Source organism: Pongo pygmaeus, chromosome 8, assembly GCF_028885625.2.
Source record: "Pongo pygmaeus isolate AG05252 chromosome 8, NHGRI_mPonPyg2-v2.0_pri, whole genome shotgun sequence".
NCBI lineage: Eukaryota > Metazoa > Chordata > Mammalia > Primates > Hominidae > Pongo > Pongo pygmaeus.
This window is the reverse complement of record NC_072381.2, coordinates 26,183,417-26,205,404: the sequence shown is the minus strand read 5'-3', so window position 1 is coordinate 26,205,404 and position 21,988 is coordinate 26,183,417. Positions and strand designations below refer to the sequence as shown.

General features: G+C 37.8%; 1 protein-coding gene across 3 annotated transcripts in view; it reads right to left on the bottom strand.

The window, feature by feature from the left end:
- MYO3A (myosin IIIA) overlaps positions 1-21,988 on the bottom strand; it is a 271,671-nt gene that overhangs the window by 208,555 nt on the left and 41,128 nt on the right. The window lies entirely within an intron of this gene.

The window sequence follows — 21,988 nt, the reverse complement described above, 5'->3', positions numbered from 1 at the left end:
ATGAATTAATTTTTAGAAGATAATTTGGAGAATCATGAGCTTGATTTTCAAATGCAAGGACAAGAATTATGGGGAGGGGCGCCCGCAATTGCTGAGGCTTGAGTAGATAAACAAAGCGGCCAGGAAGCTGGAACTGGGTGGAAACCACCGCAGCTCAAGGAGGCCTGCCTGCCTCTGTAGACTCCACCTCTTGGGGCAGGGCATAGCCAAACAAAAGGCAGCAGAATCCTCTGCAGACTTAAATGTCCCTGTCTGACAGCTTAGAGAGTAGTGGTCCCCCCAGTATGGAGTTAGAGATCTGAGAACGGACAGACTGCCTCCTCAAGTGAGTCCCTGACCCCCGAGTAGCCTATCTGGGAGGCACCCTCCAGTAGAGGCAGACTGACACCTCACAGAGCCGGGTACCCCTCTGAGACGAAACCTCCAGAGGAACGATCAGACAGCAACATTTGCTGTTCAGCAATATTCGCTCTTCAGCAATATTCGCTGTTCTGCAGCCTCCGCTGCTGATACCCAGCCAAACAGGGTCTGGAGTGGACCTCCAGCAACCTCCAACAGACCTGCAGCTGAGGGTCCTGATTGTTAAAAGGAAAACTAACAAACAGAAAGGACATCCACACCAAAACCCCATCTGTACGTCACCATCATCAAAGACCAAAGGTAGATAAAACCACAAAGATGGGGAAAAACCAGAACAGAAAAACTGAATATTCTAAAAATCACAGGGCCTCTCATCCTCCAAAGGAATGCAGCTCCTCACCAGCAACGGAACAAAGCTGGACGGAGAATGACTCTGACGAGTTGAGAGAAGAAGGCTACAGATGATCAAACTTCTCTAAGCTAAAGGAAGAAGTTCGAACCCATCACAAAGAAGTTAAAAACCTTGAAAAAAGATTAGACGAATGGCTAACTAGAATAACCAATGCAGAGAAGTCCTTAAAGGACCTGATGGAGCTGAAAACCATGGCACGAGAACTACGTGACAAATGCACAAGCTTCAGCAGCTGATTCGATCAACTGGAAGAAAGGGTATCAGTGATTGAAGATCAAATGAATGAAATGAAGCGAGAAGAGAAGTTTAGAGAAAAAAGAATAAAAAGAAACGAACAAAGCCTCCAAGAAATATGGGACTGTGTGAAAAGGCCAAATCTACGTCTGATTGGTGTACCTGAAAGTGACGGGGAGAATGGAACCAAGCTGGAAAACACTGTGCAGGATATTATTGAGGAGAACTTCCCCAACCTAGCAAGGCAGGCCAACATTCAGATTCAGGAAATACAGAGAATGCCACAAAGATACTCCTCGAGAAGAGCAACTCCAAGACACATAATTGTTAGTTTCACCAAAGTTGAAATGAAGGAAATAATGTTAAGGGCAGCCAGAGAGAAAGGTCAGGTTACCCACAAAGGGAAGCCCATCAGACTAACAGCGGATCTCTCAGCAGAAACTCTACAAGCCAGAAAAGAGTGGGGGCCAATATTCAACATTCTTAAAGAAAGGAATTTTCAACCCAGAATTTCATATCCAGCCAAACTAAGCTTCATAAGTGAAGGAGAAATAAAATCCTTTACAGACAAGCAAATGCTGAGAGATTTTGTTACCACCAGGCCTGTCCTACAAGAGCTCCTGAAAGAAGCACTAAACATGGAAAGGAACAACCGGTACCAGCCACTGCAAAAACATGCCAAACTGTAAAGACCATCGAGGCTAGGAAGAAACTGCATCAATTAACAAGCAAAATAACCAGCTAACATCATAATGACAGGATCAAATTCACACATAACAATATTAACTTTAACTGTAAATGGACTAAATGTTCCAATTAAAAGACACAGACTGGCAAACTGGATAAAGAGTCAAGACCCATCAGTGTGCTGTATTCAGGAAATCCATCTCACGTGCAGAGACACACATAGGCTCAAAATAAAAGGATGGAGGAAGATCTACCAAGCAAATGGAAAACAAAAAAAGGCAGGGGTTGCAATCCTAGTCTCTGATAAAACAGACTTTAAACCAACAAAGATCAAAAGAGACAAAGAAGGCCATTACATAATGGTTAAGGGATCAATTCAACAAGAAGAGCTAACTATCCTAAATATATATGCACCCAATACAGGAGCACCCAGATTCATAAAGCAAGTCCTGAGTGACCTACAAAGAGACTTAGACTCCCACACAATAATAATGGGAGACTTTAACACCCCACTGTCAACATTAGACAGATCAACGAGACAGAAAGTTAACAAGGATACCCAGGAATTGAACTCAGCTCTGCACCAAGCGGACCTAACAGACATCTACAGAACTCTCCACCCCAAATCAACAGAATATACATTTTTTTCAGCACCACACCACACTTATTACAAAATAGACCACATAGTTGGAAGTAAAGCTCTCCTCAGCAAATGTAAAAGAACAGAAATTATAACAAGCTGTCTGTCAGACCACAGTGCAATCAAACTAGAACTCAGGATTAAGAAACTCACTCAAAACCGCTCAGCTACATGGAAACTGAACAACCTGCTCCTGAATGACTACTGGGTACATAACGAAATGAAGGCAGTAATAAAGATGTCCTTTGAAACCAACAAGAACAAAGACACAACATACCAGAAACTCTGGGACACATTCAAAGCAGTGTGTAGAGGGAAATTTATAGCACTAAATGCCCACAAGAGAAAGCAGGAGAGATCCAAAATTGACACTCTAACATCACAATTAAAAGAACTAGAAAAGCAAGAGCAAACACATTCAAAAGCTAGCAGAAGGCAAGAAATAACTAAAATCAGAGCAGAACTGAAGGAAATAGAGACACAAAAAACCCTTTCAAAAATTAATGAATCCAGGAGCTGGTTTTTTGAAAGGATCAACAAAATTGATAGACCGCTAGCAAGACTAATAAAGAAGAAAAGAGAGAAGAATCAAATAGACGCAATCAAAAATGATAAAGGGGATATCACCACCGATCCCACAGAAATACAAACTACCATCAGAGAATACTATAAACACCTCTACGCAAATAAACTAGAAAATCTAGAAGAAATGGATAAATTCCTCGACACATACACTCTCCCAAGACTAAACCAGGAAGAAGCTGAATCTCTGAATAGACCAATAACAGGCTCTGAAATTGTGGCAATAATCAATAGCTTACTAACCAAAAAGAGTCCAGGAGCAGATGGATTCACAGCCGAATTCTACCAGAGGTACAAGGAGGAACTGGTACCATTCCTTCTGAAACTATTCCAATCAATAGAAAAAGAGGGAATCCTCCCTAACTCATTTTATGAGGCCAGCATCATCCTGATACCAAAGCTGGGCAGAGACACAACCAAAAAAGAGAATTTTAGAACAATATCCTTGATGAACATCGATGCAAAAATCCTGGCAAACTGAATCCAGCAGCACATCAGAAAGCTTATCCACCATGATCAAGTGGGCTTCATCCCTGGGATGCAAGGCTGGTTCAACATATGCAAATCCATAAACGTAATCCAGCATATAAACAGAACCAAAGACAAAAACCACATGATTATCTCAATAGATGTAGAAAAGGCCTTTGACAAAATTCAACAACCCTTCATGCTAAAACCTCTCAATAAATTAGGTATTGATGGGATGTATCTCAAAATAATAAGAGCTATCTATGACAAACCCACAGCCAATATCATACTGAATGGGCAAAAACTGGAAGCATTCCATTTGAAAACTGGCACAAGACAGGGATGCCCTCTCTCACCACTTCTATTCAACATAGTGTTGGAAATTCTGGCCAGGGCAATCAGGCAGGAGAAAGAAATAAAGGGTATTCAATTAGGAAAAGAGGAATTCAAATTGTCCCTGTTTGCAGACGACATGATTGTGTATCTAGAAAACCCCATTGTCTCAGCCCAAAATCTCCTTAAGCTGATAAGCAACTTCAGCAAAGTCTCAGGATACAAAATCAATGTACAAAAATCACAAGCAGTCCTATACGCCAATAACAGACAAACAGAGAGCCAAATCATGAGTGGACTCCCATTCACAATTGCTTCAAAGAGAATAAAATACCTAGGAATCCAACTTACAAGGGACGTGAAGGACCTCTTCAAGGAGAACTACAAACCACTGCTCAAGGAAATAAAAGAGGATACAAACAAATGGAAGAACATTCCATGCTCATGGGTAGGAAGAATCAATATCATGAAAATGGCCATCCTGCCCAAGGTAATTTATAGATTCAATGCCATCCCCATCAAGCTACCAATGACTTTCTTCACAGAATTGGAAAAAACTACTTTAAAGTTCATATGGAACCAAAAAAGAGCCCACATTGCCAAGTCAATCCTAAGCCAAAAGAACAAAGGTGGAGGTATCACGCTACCTGACTTCAAACTATACTACAAGGCTACAGTAACCAAAACAGCATGGTACTGGTACCAAAACAGAGATATAGACCAATGGAACAGAACAGAGCCCTCAGAAATAACGCTGCCTATCTACAACTATCTGATCTTTGACAAACCTCAGAAAAACAAGCAATGGGGAAAGGATTCTCTATTTAATAAATGGTGCTGGGAAAACTGGCTAGTCATATGTAGAAAGCTGAAACTGGATCCCTTCCTTACACCTTATACAAAAATTAATTCAAGATGGATTAATTCAAAAATTAATTCAAGATGGACTTAAACATTAGACCTAAAACCATAAAAACCCTAGAAGAAAACCTAGGTATTACCATTCAGGATATAGGCATGGGCAAGGACTTCATGTCTAAAACACCAAAAGCAATGGCAACAAAAGCCAAAATTGACAAATGGGATCTAATTAAACTCAAGAGCTTCTGCACAGCAAAAGAAACTACCAACAGAGTGAACAGGCAACCTCCAAAATGGGAGAAAATTTTCGCAACCTACTCATCTGACAAAGGGCTAATATCCAGAATCTACAATGAACTCAAACAAATTTACAAGAAAAAAACAAACATCAAAAAGTGGGCAAAGGACATGAACAGACACTTCTCAAAAGAAGACATTTATGCAGCCAAAAAACACATGAAAAAATGCTCACCATCACTGGCCATCAGAGAAATGCAAATCAAAACCACAGTGAGATACCATCTCACACCAGTTAGAATGGCAATCAAAAAGTCAGGAAACAACAGGTGCTGGAGAGGATGTGAAGAAATAGGAACACTCCTACATTGTTGGTGGGACTGTAAACTAGTTCAACCATTGTGACAGTCAGTGTGGCGATTCCTCAGGGATCTAGAACTAGAAATACCATTTGACCCAGCCATCCCATTACTGGGTATATACCCAAAGGACTATAAATCATGCTGCTATAAAGACACATGCACACATATGTTTATTGCAGCACAATTCACAATAGCGAAGACTTGGAACCAACTCAAATGTCCAACAATGATAGACTGGATTAAGAAAATGTGGCACATATCCACCATGGAATACTATGCAGCCATAAAAAATGATGAGTTCATGTCCTTTGTAGGGACATGGATGAAATTGGAAATCATCATTCTCAGTAAACTATTGCAAGAACAAAAAACCAAACACCGCATATTCTCACTCATAGGTGGAAACTGAACAATGAGAACACATGGACCCAGGAAGGGGAGCATCACACTCTGGGGACTGTTGTGGGGTGGGGGGAGTGGGGAGGGATAGCTTTAGGAGATTCACCTAATGCTAAATGACGAGATAATGGGTGCAGCACACCAACATGGCACATGTATACATATGTAACTAACCTGCACATTGTGCACATGTACCCTAAAACTTAAAGTATAATAATAATAAAATAAAATAAAATAAAACAAAAAAAGAATTATGATTCTACAAATTATTCTCAAATTTTAGGATCTAGGGCTTAAAAGCATTATTGATTTATGATAGTTTAATCAATAGTGCAACAGATTATGTCACCTCAAAACACAGTTATATACTATTTTATATGTAGATTAATTTAAAAATTTGAAACAATTTCAGGATACATTATTATTACAGTAAGTATTACAAATAATATCTTAGAAAATTACCTAGAATATCATGTACCCATACGTACTTTAGCATCCTCCTTCCCCTCCCCACACCCAAAACAGGGAGAATATATATAGAAAAACAGGAGGAAGGAACATGGTAGGGGAGTTTTCCATATCTGGGTTCTCCAAAGTTAGGTAATATTAAATCCCACAGAAAACTTTCAAAAGAGCTGTATGTTTGCAGAACAGAGAAACACTGATATTAGCAGCAAATATTAATTAAAAAGGGAAGATAACTAGATAAATGTCCCTGGAACAAGAGAACGTCCCAATGAAGCACTGAACCCACAAATCCTTGATCCTCCAATCCCTAATACTTCAGCCTTTGCCGTCAGCCTTGTCACACGTCCCACCGCTCCTTTCTGTCTGTGGTTTCCCTGCCCATCACCCTGACATATGGGGCCTCCTCCTTTCCCACCTGCTTGGGAACTAAAGAAACCATCCTTTCCCTGACTGTCTTCTAACCCAAGTCAGAAGGTGAAAGCAAATTGAAAAACTGAATAAATTTTCTCATGCAATTTTTCTAATGTGGTGATTAGATTTTACTGGATGCCTGGACACTTATAGTACATTTTGGATTAGATAATAATAGTTAAGATGAATTGCATACTTACTTTGTGCCAGGCACATTTCTAATCAGTTTACATGATTATCTCTAAACCTCACCACTGTCTGAAGGAGGTAGTATCATCTTCATATTAAACATGAAAAAACTGAGGCACGTTTATATTTGGTGTTTTTCTTCATTCAAAGAAAACTTCTTTCAGGTTACACAGGAGTATGTGCAGCCTAGCATTCCAAGACTTGCATTTTTCTTCTGTATCAGGAAGGGTAACATCCTTTTAGCTGCATAAACAAAAGAGTGTTGCTGCCCTGGAAGCCGAATAAAAGGTCAGACTGGCTCCACTGTGGCCTAGTGCTACTGGCTCACAAAAGTACTCACAATTGATTGAAAGGAAATTGTATCTTTTAAATTGCAAGCTGCTTATTAAAAAAAAAAAAAAAAAAAAAAGCCAAAAAACTCAGTTTGGCTGGGTGCAGTGGCTCACATCTGTAATCCAGCCCTTTAGCAGGCCAAGGTGAAAGGATCACTTGAGGCTAGGAGTTAGAGACCAGCCTAGGTAACACAGCAAGACCCCTGCCTCTAAAAAAATTTTTTATAAAAATTAGCCAGGCATAGTGGCACATAGCTGAAGTTCAGCTATTTGGTAGGCTGAGGCAGGATTGCACGAGCCCATGAGTTCGAGGCTGCAGTGAGCTACTGCACTCCAGCCTAGGCAACAGAGTGAAACACTGTCTCTAAAAAAAAGTTAAAAAAAAAAAGTTAAAAGGGCTGTGTTTTAAACTTCTAAAAGCACTGTAGGGAGACTAAATTTATCTTCCTATTTCTCCAGTGTGGCCTCTATTTGGCTGTACTTTCTGCAATTGACTATTATGTTAATACAAGAGTAAATATTTGGCTTCTTTGCACATTCTTTTTCTAAATGCTTTTAATGGGTTTTTAAATTCCTTTTTTTTAATGCTGAGTATTCTACTGAATGGATGAACCACTGTTTATTCATTTATAAAACTGAAAGGCATTTTAATTGTTTTTGGCAATTATAAGTAAAACTGCTATGAACATTCATGTACAGATTTTGATGTGAATATAAGTTTTCATTTCCCTTGGGTAAGTACAAAGAGAGGAAACTGCTGAATCCTAAGGGTTGTATATTTAACTGTCTCTGCATCAGCCAGACTGTTTCCCATGATGGCTATGGCTATACCATCTGCAGCCCCTCTAGCAGTGTATGAGAGTTCTAGTTGTTCCATATCTTCATCAGCACTTGACATTGTGAGGTGTTTTGTTAAAGCCATTCTATTTTTTTATTTATTTTATTTTTATTTAAATTTTTTAAAATTTCAATAGGTTTTTAGGGAACAGGTAGTGTTTGGTCACAAGAATAAGTTCTTTAGTGGTAACTTCTGAGATTTTGGTGCACCCATCACCCGAGCTGTGTACGCTGTACCCAGTGTGCTGTCTTTTATCCCTCACCACCGACCCACACTTTCCCCCAAGTCCCCAATGTCCAGTGTATCATTCTTATGCCTTTGTGTCCTCATAGCTTAGCTCCCACAAATGAGTGAGAACATATGATGTTTGGTTTTCCATTCCTGAGTTACTTCACTTAGAATAATGTAGAATAATGGTCTCCAATTCCATCCAGGTTGCTGTGAATGCCATTATTTCATTCCCTTTTATGGCTGAGTAGTATTCGATCATATATATATACATATATACATATAGATATATATGTGTGTGTGTGTGTGTATATATATATATATATACACACACACACACACATATATATCACATTTTCTTTAACCACCTGTTCATTGATGGGCATTTGGGCTGGTTGCATGTTTTTGCAATTGCAAATTTTGCTGCTATGAACATGTGTGTACAAATATCTTTTTCATATAGTGATTTCTTTTTCTCTGGGTAGATACCTAGTAGTGGGATTGCTGGATCAAATGGTAGAGTTACTTTTAGTTCTTTAAGGAATCTCCACACTGTTTTCCATAGTGGTTCCATAGTGGTGTTGATGGGAGTGTAAAAATATTCCCTTTTCCATGCTTCCATGCGAACATCTATTATTTTTTGATTTTTTGATTATGGCCATTCTTGAAGGAGTGAGGTGGTTTCGCGTTGTGGTTTTGATTTGCATTTCTCTGATAATTAATGATGTTGAGCATTTTTTCATATGCTTGTTGGCCATTTGTATATCTTCTTTTGAGAATTGTCTACTCATGTCTTTAGCCCACTTTTTGATGGGATTTTTTTTTTCTTGCTGATTTGTTTGAGTTCTTTGTAGATCCTGAATATTAGTTCTTTGTCAGATATATAGATTTTGAAGATGTTCTCTCACTCTGTGGATTGTCTGTTAACTCTACTGATTATTTCTTTTGCTGTGCTTAAAGCTTTTTAGTTTAATTAAGTTCCATCTATTTATCTTTGTTTTTGTTGCATTTGCTTCTGGGTTCTTGGTCATGAAGTCTTTGCCTAAGCCAATGTCTAAAAGGGTTTTTCCCATATTATTTTCTAGAATCTTTATAGATTCACGTCTTAGATTTAAGTCTTTGATCCATCTTGAGTTGATTTTTGTGGAAGGTAAGAGATGAGAATCCAGTTTCATTCTTCCATATGTGGCTTGCCAATCATGCCAGCACCATTTGTTGAATAGAGTATCCTTTCCCCACTTTATGTTTTTGTTTGCTTTGTTGAAGATCAATTGGCTGTAAGTATTTGGCTTTATTTCTAGGTTCTCTATTCTGTTCCATTGGTCTATGTGCCTGTTTTTATATCAGTACCATGCTGTTTTGGTGACTATGGCCTATGGTGTAGTTTGAAGTTGGATAATGTGATGCCTCCAGATTTATTCTTTTTGCTTAGTCTTGCTTTTGGCTATTTGGGCTCTTTTTTGGTTCCATATGAATTTCATGATCGTTTTTTCTAGTTCTGTGAACAATTATGGTGGTATTTTGATGGGGATTGCATTGAATTTGTAGATTGCTTTTGGCAGTATGGTCATTTTCACAATATTGATTCTACATATCCATGAGCATCGGTTGTGTTTCCATTTTTTTTGTGTCATCTGTGATTTCTTTCAGCACTGTTTTGTAGTTTTCCTTGTAAGAGGTCTTTCACATCCTTGGTTGGATATATTCCTAAATAGTTTATTTATTTATTTTTGCAGCTGTTGTGAAAGAGGTTGAGTTCTTGATTTGATTCTCCACTTAGTTGGTGTTGGCATATAGCAGAGCCACTGATTTGTGTACATCAGTTTTGTTTTCTGAAACTTTGCTGAATTCATTTACCAGTTCTAGGAGCTTTTCAGATGAGTCTTTAGGGTTTTCTAAGTATAAGATCATATCATCAGCAAAGAGTGACAGTTTGACTTTCTCTTTACTGATTTGGATGTTCTTTATTTCTTTCTCTTCACTGATTGCTTTGGCAAGGAGTTCGAGTATTATGTTGAATAGAAGTGGTGAAAGTGGGCATCCTTGTCTTGCTTCAGTTCTCAGGGGGAATGCTTTCAACTTTTCCCTCATCAGTATAATGTTGGCTGTGGGTTTGTTGTAGATGGTTTTTATTACCTTAAGGTATTTCCTTTCTATGTCAATTTTCCTGAGGGCTTTAATCATAAAGGGATGCTGGATTTTGTCAAATGCTTTTTCTGCATCTATTGAGATGATCATGTAATTATTATTTTAATTCTGTTTATGTAGGGTGTCACATTTATTGACTTACATATGTTCAACTATCCCTGGATCCCTGGTATAAAACCCACTTGATCATGGTGAATTACTGTTTTGATATGCTGTTGGATTCAGTTTGCTAGTATTTTGTTGAGGACTTTTGCATCTATGTGCATCAGGGATATGCAGTTTTCTTCTGGTCTGCAGTTTCCTTTTTTTGTTATGTCCTACCCTGGTTTTGGTATTAGGGTGATACTGGCTTCATAGAATGATTTAGGGAGAATTCCCTCTTTCTCTGTCTTTTGGAATAGTATCAATAGGATTGGTACCAATTCTTCTTTGAATGTCTGATAGAATTCAGCTGTGAATCTGTCTGATCCTGGACTTTTTTTGGTTGGCAACTTTTTTATTACCATTTCAATCTTGCTGCTTGTTATTGGTCTGTTCAGAGATTCTATATCTTCCTGGTTTATTCTAGGAGGGCTACGTATTTCCAGGAATTTATCCATCTCCTCTAGATTTTCTGGTTTATGTGCTCAAAGGTGTTCATAGTATCTTTGAATAATCTTTTGTACTTCTCTGGTATCAGTGGTAATATCTCCCATTTCGTTTTCAACTAAGCTTATTTGGATCTTCTGTCTTGTTTTCTTGGTTAATCTTTGTCTAACCAGCTTTTTATTTCATTTATCTGTTGTGGTTTTTTTTGTTTGTTTGTTTCAATTCCATTTAGTTCTATTCTGATCTTCATTATTGCTTTCGTTCTGCTGGGTTTGGGTTTGGATTGTTTTTGCTTCTCCAGTTCTGTGAGGTGTGACTTTAGATTGTATATATTTATGCTCTTTCAGAATTTCCTTTTTTTTTTTTTTGAGACAGAGTCTTGCTTTGTCACCCACGCTGGAGTGCAGTGGCGTGATCTCAGCTCAGGGCAACCTCTGCCTCTGGGGTTCAAGCAATTCTCCTGCCTCAGCCTCCCGAGTAGCTGGGACTACAGGCACAAACCGCCATGCCTGGCTAATTTTTTGAACTTTAGTAGAAATGTGGTTTTACTGTGTTGCCCAGGCTGGCTGCAAACTCCTGAGCTCAGGCTATCTGCCTGCCTCAGCCTCCCAAAGTGCTGGGATTACAGGCATGAGCCAGCAAGTCCAGCCTCAGACTTTTTGATGTAGTACAGATTTAATGCTATGAACTTTTCTCTTGGCACTGCTTTTGCTGTATCCCAGAGTTTTTGGTAGGTTGTACCACTATTATTGTTCAGTTCAAAGAATTTTTTAATTTCCATCTTGATTTCATTGTTGACCAATGATCATTTAGGAGCAGGTTATTTAATTTCCATGTATTTGCATGATTTTGAGGGTTCCTTTTGGAGTTGATTTCCAATTTTATTCCACTGTGGTCTTGATATGGCTTTGATGACTGGAGGAACACCAGGGTTTTTGGTTTTGTGCTGACAGGACACAGACACATGTGGAGGGGTTTTAAGGGGCGAAAAGTTTAATGGGCAAGAAAGAAGAGAACAGCTTCCCTGTACAGAGACGAGGGAGGGGGGCTTGGAACAAAAAGAAACCCCGTGTGTGGCAGAAAGGTAGTTTATTATATCGGGAGGCTGGAGGAGGTGGTTTCTGGTTTGCATAGGGCCCAGGGGATTGGTTTGACCAGGTGTGTTATTTCTGTAGCCTGCAAAAAACCTGGCCCCTTTACCTTAAGTTTATGTGAGTTCTTATGGGTTAGGTGAGTCTTCTGAAGACAGCAGAAACTTGGTTGGTAAATTCTTATCCATTCTGTCATTCTGTATCATTTAAGTGGAGTATTTAGGCCATTTATATTCAATGCTAGTATTGAGATGTGAGGTACTATTCTATTCATTGTGCTATTTGTTGTCTGAATACCTTGATTCTTTTTCATTGTGTTATTGTTATATAGGTGCTGTGAGATTTATGTTTTAAGGAGATTCTATTTTGTTGTATTTGGAGGATTTGTTTCAAGATTTAGAGCTCCTTTTACCAGTTCTTGTAGTGCTGGCTTGGTAGTGGTGAACTTTCTCAGTATTTGTTTGTCTGGAAAAGACATTCTTCCCTTCATTTATGAAGCTTAGTTTCTCTGGATACAAAATTCTGGGCTGATAACTGTTTTGTTTAAGGAAGTTGAAAATTGGACCTCAATCCCTTCGAGTTTGTAGGGTTTCTGCTGAGAAATCTGCTGTTAATCTGATAGGTTTTCTTTTATAGGTTACCTGATGCTTTTGCCTCACAGCTCTTAAGATTCTTTCCTTTGTCTTGACTTTAGATAACCTGATGACTATATGCCTAGGCAATGATCTTTTGCGATGAATTTCCCAGGTGTTCTTTGAGCTTGTTGTATTTGGATGTATTTGCTAGATCTCTAGCAAGGCTGGGGAAGTTTTCCTCAATTATTCCCTCAAATATGTTTTCCAAACTTTTAGATTTCTCTTCTTCCTCAGGAGCACCAATTATTCTTAGGTTTGGATATTTAACATAGTCCCAAATTTCTTGGAGGCTTTATTCACTTTTCAAAATTCATTTTTCTGGCTGGGCACAGTGGCTCACACCTGTAATCCCAGCACTTTGGGAGGCCGAGGCGGGTGGACCACGAGGTCAGGAGATCGAGACCATCCTGGCTAACACGGTGAAACCCCGTCTCTACTAAAAATACAAAAAAAATTAGCCGGGCATGGTGGCAGGCACCTGTAATCCCAGCTACTCAGGAGGCTGAGACAGGAGAATGGCATGAACCCGGGAGGCGGAGCTTGCAGTGAGCCGAGATCGCACCACTGTACTTCAGCCTGGGTGAGAGAGTGGGACTCCGTCTCAAAAAAAAAAAAAAAAAAAAAAAAAAAATCATTTTTCTTTGTCTTTGATTGATTAATTAAAAAGCCTTGTTTTGAAGCTCTGAAGTTCTTTCTTCTGCTTGTTCAATTCTATTGCTGAGACTTTCAAGTGAATTTTGCATTTCTCTAATTGTGTCCTTGATTTCCAGAAGTTGTGATTGTTTTTTATTTATGCTATTTAATATTTCACTGAAGAATTTTCCTTTCATATCCTGTATCATGTTTTTAATTTCTTTAAGTTGGACTTCACCTATCTCTGGTGCCTCCTTGACTAGCTTAAAATTCGACCTTCTGAATTCTTTTTCTGGCAATTCAGAGATTTCATCTTGGTTTGGGTTCATTGCTGGTGTGCTGGTATGATCTTTTGGAGGTGTTAAAAAATCTTGTTTTGTCATATTACTAGAATTATTTTTCTGGTTCCTTCTCATTTGGGTAGACTATGTCAGAGGGAAGATCAGGGATTTAGGGGCTGCTATTCAGATTTTTTTGTCCCACAGGGTGCTCCCTTGATATGGTGTTCTCTCCATTTCACTAGGAATGGGGTTTTTTAATATCCAAATTGTAGTTATTGGTTTTGTTCTTCTGTTTCCAGCCACCCGGCAGAGCTACCAGGCTCTGGGTTAGTACTGGGGAGTGTCTGCAAAGAGTTCTGTAATGTGATCCATCTTCAGGTCTTGCAGCTGTGTATACCTGCACTGGTGGAGGTAGCAGGGGAGTAAAGTGGGCTTAGTGAAGGTCTTTGGTTGTGTTTTTGTTTAGTGCACTGGTTTTGTGTTGGTTGGCCTCCAGCCAGGAGGTGGTGCTTTCAATAGCGTATCAGCTGCAGTCCTATAGAGAGCATGCAAACTTGCCCAAGGGACACCTGGATAGGTATTCAGGTTTCTCAGGTGGTGAGCAGGGCCATAGAGCTTCCAAGAGTTTTTGTCTTCCAAGACCTTCATCTTTGGCTACCAGAGTGGGCAGAGAAAGACCACCAGGTGGGGGCAGGGATAGGTGTGTCTGAGCTCAGCTTCTCCTTGGGTGGGGCTCGCTGTGGCTGCTGTGGGGGATGACGGTGTAGTTCCCAGTCCAGTGGAGTTATATTCCCAGGGAGATTATGTCTGCCTCTCCTGAGTCACACAGGTCACCAGCAAAGTGGGGGTAAGCTGGCATGCACAGGCCTCACCCAGCTCCCACACAGCCTGCAGTCCTAAAGGCCAGTCTCACTCCCACCGTGCCCCACCAACAGCACCCAGTCTATTTCCAGGCAGCTGGTAACCAGGGCTGACAGCTTGCCCCAGACTACGAGCCTCCCCATTGAGAAAGCAAGCAGACTCACAGTTTTTTGGCATCTCAGGGGACCTGAAGAGGTGATCCAGTTCCTTCAAAATGTCTCAGATTTCCTGGTATGTTCCTGTGGTAGGTAGTTCTTGGAGTAAAAGTTCATGATGTGAGTCTTTACGCGCTGCTCTGTCTGTCTTGAGTAGGAGCTGCAAGTTAGTCTTGCCTCCTATCCACCATCTTAATCCTGTTAAAGCCATTCTAAATAGTAGTAGTATCTCATTGTGATTTTAGAGTAGATTTTCCTAATGACTAAGAACATTGACCATCTTTTCATGTACTTATTTGCCATCCATATATTTTCTCTGGTGAAACATCCAATTTTTTGTTCATTTTTTCACTGCTTATTTGCTTTCTTATTGTTGAGTTTTGAGAGCTCTTTATATATTCTGGATATAAGCCCTTTATCATAATAGATGTTTTGGAAGTATTTCCTTCAACCCTGTGGCTTACCCTTTTATTTTAAGTGTCTTTTGAAGAGCAGAAGCTCTAAATTGATCATTTAAAACAAATTTATAAAATGTGCCTTTTTGTATCTAAAATTTTTTTTTCCTAATTCAAAGTCACAAATTTTTTCTCCTATAATTTCCTTAGGAACTTTATAGTTTTCAGTTTTACATACAGGTAGGTCTGTGATCCATTTTGACTTAATTTTTCTATATAGTGTGATGTATGGTATGGTTGGTATATGGATGTCAAATTATTACAGTACACTTTTCTATTAGTGGTAAGTGTCCAAGAAACAGGAGATACAACTCTGAATTGTGTTTAAAATCTAGTTGCAAACACCAAGAATGGGGAAACGTTAAATGCATATTGCTGAATGAAAGAAGGCAATCTGAAAAGGCTACATACTGTGTGATTCCAATTATATAACACTCTGGAAAAGGCAAAAGTGGAGATAATGAAAAGATCAGTAATTGCTAGGGATTCAGGGGAGAGGGAGGGATGAATAGGTACAACACAGACAATTTTTAGGGCAGTGAATCTACTCTATGTGATACTGTAATGATTGATACAGATCATCATACAGTTGTCAAAATCCATAAAATGTATAACAGTAGGAAACCCTAATGTAAACTATGGATTTTGGTTAATAATAGTATATCATCCTTGGCTCAGTTGTAACAAATGTACCACACTAGTGCAAGATGAAGCTTTTATAGCTCTTTACTTTCTGCTTAATTTTTCTGCAAAACTAAAACTGCTCAAAAAATAAAGCCTATCAATTTGTTTTAAAAATATAGTTGCTAACACCAAGAATACACAAAAAGGACCTGAAATAATTTGAAGCACACAAAATTAATCCAAGTTCAATATAAATGAAGTCCCCCTAGAATGTCTTCTCCAGAATGAAATCATTCTACTCATGACTGAATTTTATATCCAATACCTTTTTACACAAGTGAGGTATTGACACATTTATATATAAATGTTTTCATGATGTAATACTTTTGATTAAGAAAATGGACTTTAGAAGAATCATAATTTATTCCTTTAAAATCAACAAGTATTTATTGAATTGTTACTATATGCAAAACACTGAGTAGGTGCTCAAGTGCATCAAAGATGACTAGGACTGCTTTTTCTCAAGAGGCTTAAAATATAATCAAAATAGTGACGGTTTTTTGTTGTTCTTGTGGTTTGTTTGTTTTGCCTGGAGAGATTTTATAACCATTATGTGGGGTTTTTTGCTTTTTTTTTTTTCCAGAAGGAGTCTCACTCTGTTGCCCAGGCTGGAGTGCAGTGGCACTATCTCGGCTCACTGAAAGCTCTGCCTCCCAGGTTCATGCCATTCTTCTACCTCAGCCTCCCGAGTAGCTGGGACTACAGGCGCCAGCCACCACACCCGGCTAATTTTTTGTATTTTTTAATTACAAAATATTTTTTGTAATTAAAATATTATTACAAAATTTCACCGTGTTAGCCAGGATGGTCTCGATCTCCTGACCTCGTGATCCACCTGACTTGGCCTCCCAAAGTGCTGGGATTACAGGCATGAGCCACTGCGCCCAGCTTTTCCTTGTTTTTTGTTTGTTTGTTTTGCCTGGGGGAGATTTTATAACCAGCGGACACTTCACAATGTTTGAAAATATGTTTTATTGTCAAGGCTGTGAAACTGCTATTGGCATCTAGAGGCCAGGAATGCTGTTAAACATACAGCAGTGCACAGGAAAGGCCCCCACAACAATTATCCAAGCCAAAATGTCAACAGTGCCAAGGTTGAAAAAGCCCCTCATTAGAGGGAAAACACACAATTACCTAGATTATATGTCAGGTCTTGAATTATAGTTATGTGGTAAAAGAATTATGTGCAAAGTACTATAGAATTTCACAGAGAGACTGGTAACATTGAGTTAGAAGGGAAAAAATAAAAGGTTTTAAAGAGAATATTAAATCTGCTGTCATATATGTTGACAATGGTTTTCTACAGACTGTTTTGGTATGTTTACTTTGGTTATGATGTCTTCTGGAACACAGAAGTACACTTGGGAGGGTGGGGTGGGTGATTCAAATTTAGCAACTTTTTCTGTATGTTCACTGTTTTCTTTTCTTTTCTTTTTTTCTTTTTTTTTTTTTTTTTTTTGGTAATACAAGAAAAGCTTTTCTCCAAACTAAGATAATATTTTGTGACCCTGGTAAGATGGTGATTAAATCATTTTCTTACTACAACTACTTAAGCTTACTAGATTTTTAAAAACAAGTATGTATATTAAAATCAAAGCAGGAAATTTTTAATAGTTAAAAAAGAAACAATGCTCTTCACTCTAATAACTGCAAACACTGTACTGTAATTCTGTAGAAGCCACTGAGTTGGCTTGTAGTGCAGGAGATACACCCTCACAATTGATTGTACACTAAAATGCAGTGAGTTGCTCTCTTCAGAAAGAAAGACCAGTTAAAATCACACTAGAATGTGAGGTCAAAGACATGAATACCAATTCTCTAAGAACTCCAAAATGATTTCATAATCCTCTATTTTACAGATCTAAGCAAACAATATGGAAAAAAATTACAATCAAACATTTCCAGACAATGAAGTAGTAGACGAGAGGCAATAATAATAGTCTGCACATACGAAAAATATGACCCACAATTACCACTAGCAACAATAGTACCATATCAAAGGGAGAAAATACACAATCTTTCTGAAAATATAAATATAGATATCTAAAGCATATAAACAAATTCTCCCCATGAAATTTGTTTTGTGGCTTGAATTTTACCTGAAAATTCCCCTAAAATGTTATTAGTTATCTGAGCAATTCAACTAAGATAGTAATTTCCTACATAGGATCTATAATTCTATATTCTGTAATATTCTTATATTCTCATTTATATTAGCTAAGTATTTTATAGAAATAATAAAGTACAATTTTAGGTGGTATATGACTTCATTTGATATGGTTTGGCTGTTTCCCCATCCAAATCTCATCTTCAATTCGCATGTGTTATGGGAGAGACCTGGTGGGAGGTAATTGAATCATGAGGGCAGGTCTTTCCTGTGCTGTTCTCCTGATACTGAATAAGTCTCATGATATTTGATGGTTATAAAAAGGGGAGTTTCCCTGCACAAGCGCTCCTCTCTTTGCCTACTCTTTGCCTACTGCCATCCACATAAGATGTGACTTGCTCCTCCTTGCCTTCTGCCATGATTGTGAGGCTTCCTCAGCCACGTGTAAGTACAATTAAACCTCATTCTTTTATAAATTGCCCAGTCTTGGGTATGTCTTTATCAGCAGTGTGAAAACGGATTAATACATCATTCCTATTCCAAATAAACAGCCACTTAATTTTTCAAGACAAACGTCACTTAAATAAAAACAAAATCATTCTCTAAGTTTAACATATGAAAGGAATAGAATAAATTATTAAAACAAGATATTCAAATTTTACTTATAAATTACACAGTATATTTGAAAATATAAAAAGCCTTATTTCCTTTATGTCTTCTACTATATCATTTGCTATACATGTTATAAAAAAAATTCACATTAGAAGCCAGAGATTTGGGAGTAAATAACAAAAAAACTATATACAATTGCAAAGAGATAGCAAAATTGATAACAGAAACAGAACCTCCCCACTTCTGTCTCCCCAAAATACTGAGACTCTTCTATGTGATACTTTTGGATATTTCTATCTGGAAGTGGAAGTGAGATAGTGGACAAAGAGAAAGGAGAAATGTCTTTCTCTTTTGTGCATCTATTTTGTAAAGAACACATACCTAAGGTTTGTTAACGTCTAGTATTCATGGCTCAGTAAGTTAGTTAATATAAATCTAGACTCTTGCTCTTCAAAGTCACAAAATTCTCATTTTATATAATATGAAATACACAAGTTTTATTCATTCATTCATTTTATTTAAGTTACACTGAGAAAAAATACACCCCACTTATTTTAATTTTTAAGAGATTAGGGACAGAAAATCACAAATGACAAAATTTTTAAAATCAAATATTTTCTCAGTCATTTTGCTTTGAATGTATATCAGTTTATCTGCTTGACTATGGCTGTATCTGCTGTTAGGGAAACCACTAGGTGAGGCTCACATGAACCTAGCCAGGAGAAACTGAAGTTCTTAATAATCCCCTCCCCTTGAACCCCACCCAACCCCTCCTGTACCTGTTTCATACAAGGAATTTATTTCTGTGTTACCAAAGTAGGATCAGTGGTTTAGTTTTCAGAACAGAAAAAGTTTTCTGAATGAAACATCAAGAGTTTGATTAAAATGGAAAAGAAATTGGAGGAGGAAGTGAACAGACAAACATGGAAATTATTAAACAGACTGTTGATAACTAAATATCAATACACCACAAATTACTTGTGCCTGCAAATCTTCCTAAAGAACCTCCAGATATGAACATACCATCAACTCTCTAATTCTTCGTTTAGAATTAGTGAAATTTCAAATATGGTCTTTTGTGAAATATGCTTTTCTTCAACAAGCATAAAATGTCCTTCTTACATAAAGAAAAGTAACAAGATAATATTCAAACTGAAATATGAGTTTTTAAAAATAAATATGAAGAATTAAAATATCTTAAATGAAAAGCAAATACTGTATAATTAGGCAACAGATAATAAAAAATAAAAATGATCTTGTTTCCCTTTAAAAATAACTGCATCCAGGTGAATGAATTATGTCGTATTTAGCCTGTGCAATTTTTAAATCACCAAGATAGACTAAAAAGGAGATTTTATAATAGTAGACTGAAAAATAATTATGTATAGCTTTGCAACACAATGCTAAAGTAGACCTTAGTGTTCTTTAATCAAACAAAATTGAAGTACAATTTTCCTAAACCAGAGCTACACTAATTAAATAACAGAGCAGCACTGAAAATGAATTCTCTACCCTAGCTGTAGTCGAACATTACAAAACGAAACTAAATCAAAAGGTATAATATTATATAAACAGTTCACTGCAGCTAACTTCCAAAGACAGCCTTTGTTAAGTTCTCTGAATGTATTCTGTCTTTAGGAGGGGACATGAGATTTTTACTCAAATTTCTGAAAAATGATTGCTAATTTCTATAGTTGGCATTATTGGCTTTGTTGTTTTTCAATTGTTTTTTGTTTATTCTAAGAATGTTTTAAGGCCATTAGCTTAGTCTGACTATATTCTGTGTGAGGCTACAAAAGCAGAAACTGTGATTTTCTAATATTCATTCCTGTTTTCACTTTGCTCATTATAAAAGTGCTATCAATATTCATGCTTGAGTCTTTTGGAAACACTAATCTTTAGCAAATGCCTACAAGTGAAACTTCCGGATCATGTGGTAGGCGTATATGTCACATTATAAGACACTGCTGTATGTTTCCAAAGTAACTGAACTGTTTTAGACTGCCATAAGCAGTGTATAAGAGTTCAGTTGGCTCCGCCACCTCACCAATACTCAATACTATCAGTGTTTTAATTTTAGCCATTTTAGCAAATGTCTAATTGCATTTCATTGTGGTTTTAATTTAAATTTCCCCAAAGACTAAAAATTTTGAACATATTTTATGTATATGGTTTTGTACAATGTCCAAAGTTCTTGCTTACTACTTTTAAATTGGGTGGGTGCACTTTATTAGATAAAATTCCCACTATTCCTAGTGTGCTGACTGTGTTTATCACATATGGGTATTGAATTTTGGCATGTCTTTCATGACTTTTTTCCACTTTGATTCTGTTAATGCAATTGTGGTGCAGAGAATTTTTAATGTTTTAACAAATGCATTTTAATGTTTTAACGAACTTGCACTCACTCCTGAAATAAACTCCATTCAGTCATGATGTATTAATATTTTTATATATTGCTAGATTTTATTTGTTAATACTCTGTGAAGTACTTTACATCTGGGTTCATGTGGAATGTCAGACTCATATGTCTTTGTCTTCTTTCAACATTGTTGAGAAATAAAAGTTAAATCCTAAGCATTCCAGACAACTCAACAGACCCTCTCTTGGTCAAGTAGACCCTAGAGAAACCTTAAAAACTGAGTCCCCAGCCATGATGGGATAAGTTGGACACGTGTTGTTACACCCTCTTCTTTGATAACTGCCGTTACGCTTTCTTTCCTAAAGATTAAACAGAAAGTAGCCCTTTTGAGATACTTGCTCCATTATTTTATTCAACCAACTGCTTAATGCTACCCCTCACTTTTGTGGTTTCAACACAGCAGCTAACTAGCATTCCTTTCTGATAAGAGACTGCCTGACCCTGGAGTGGTTCTGGCCGGTCTTCTGAGGCTGCATGCACTGAGGGCCTTCCTGTCCTCTGCTTCACCTTTTCAAGTATAGGACCTAATTGTAGTACATTTAAATGCTACATTTCCATCCCAAAGCAAACACAGAATGCATATTACATACATGATAACCTACTATGCATGCACATGCCTCCCCTTCATGAATATGTATACTTAGCCAACTCATTCAGCATAAATTCCTGTCTTATCCTTCCCTCCCTCAAAGTGCCTGCTTTTCAGAGGCCACACTTCCCAGCCTATAGATGGCTAGTTTGCAGACTGCAACCCTTCATAAGAAATAAACCTCTCTTTTCCAAATTTATGAATCTTCCAATTCTTCAGTTGACAGTATAATGCTGGCCTCATAAAATGAGGCAATAAGACTGATTATTTCTTTCTTAAATATTTTCTGGGACTCTTGTTTCCAGAATGGTGGTGTGATGAACTCATCAATTAATTCTCCAGTGAAGCAACCATAACTACTAAAAATTGGAAAAATAAAGAGCCATTTTAAGTTTTTGGAAATTGTCATATGGGCATACAGTAAACAAAGAAACATTCAAGATCATAACACAATCTCGGTTAGAACAGTAGGAGTCTGTGGCACTTGAGCCATCCTCTCCCTCAAACATCCCCAGCCAGTTCAGTGTGAAGCAAGGTGTCACTCTAAGAGATGTGGGCCCCTGTCTCTGCTGCCAGCTCCTGAACAGTGGCTCAGAGAGTTTGCCCAGAGGGAGAGGCAGGTCATAAGAACAAAGAACTCCAAAGCTCTCCCCAGTGGTTCTGACTGTATTTGGGAGACAGTGTGG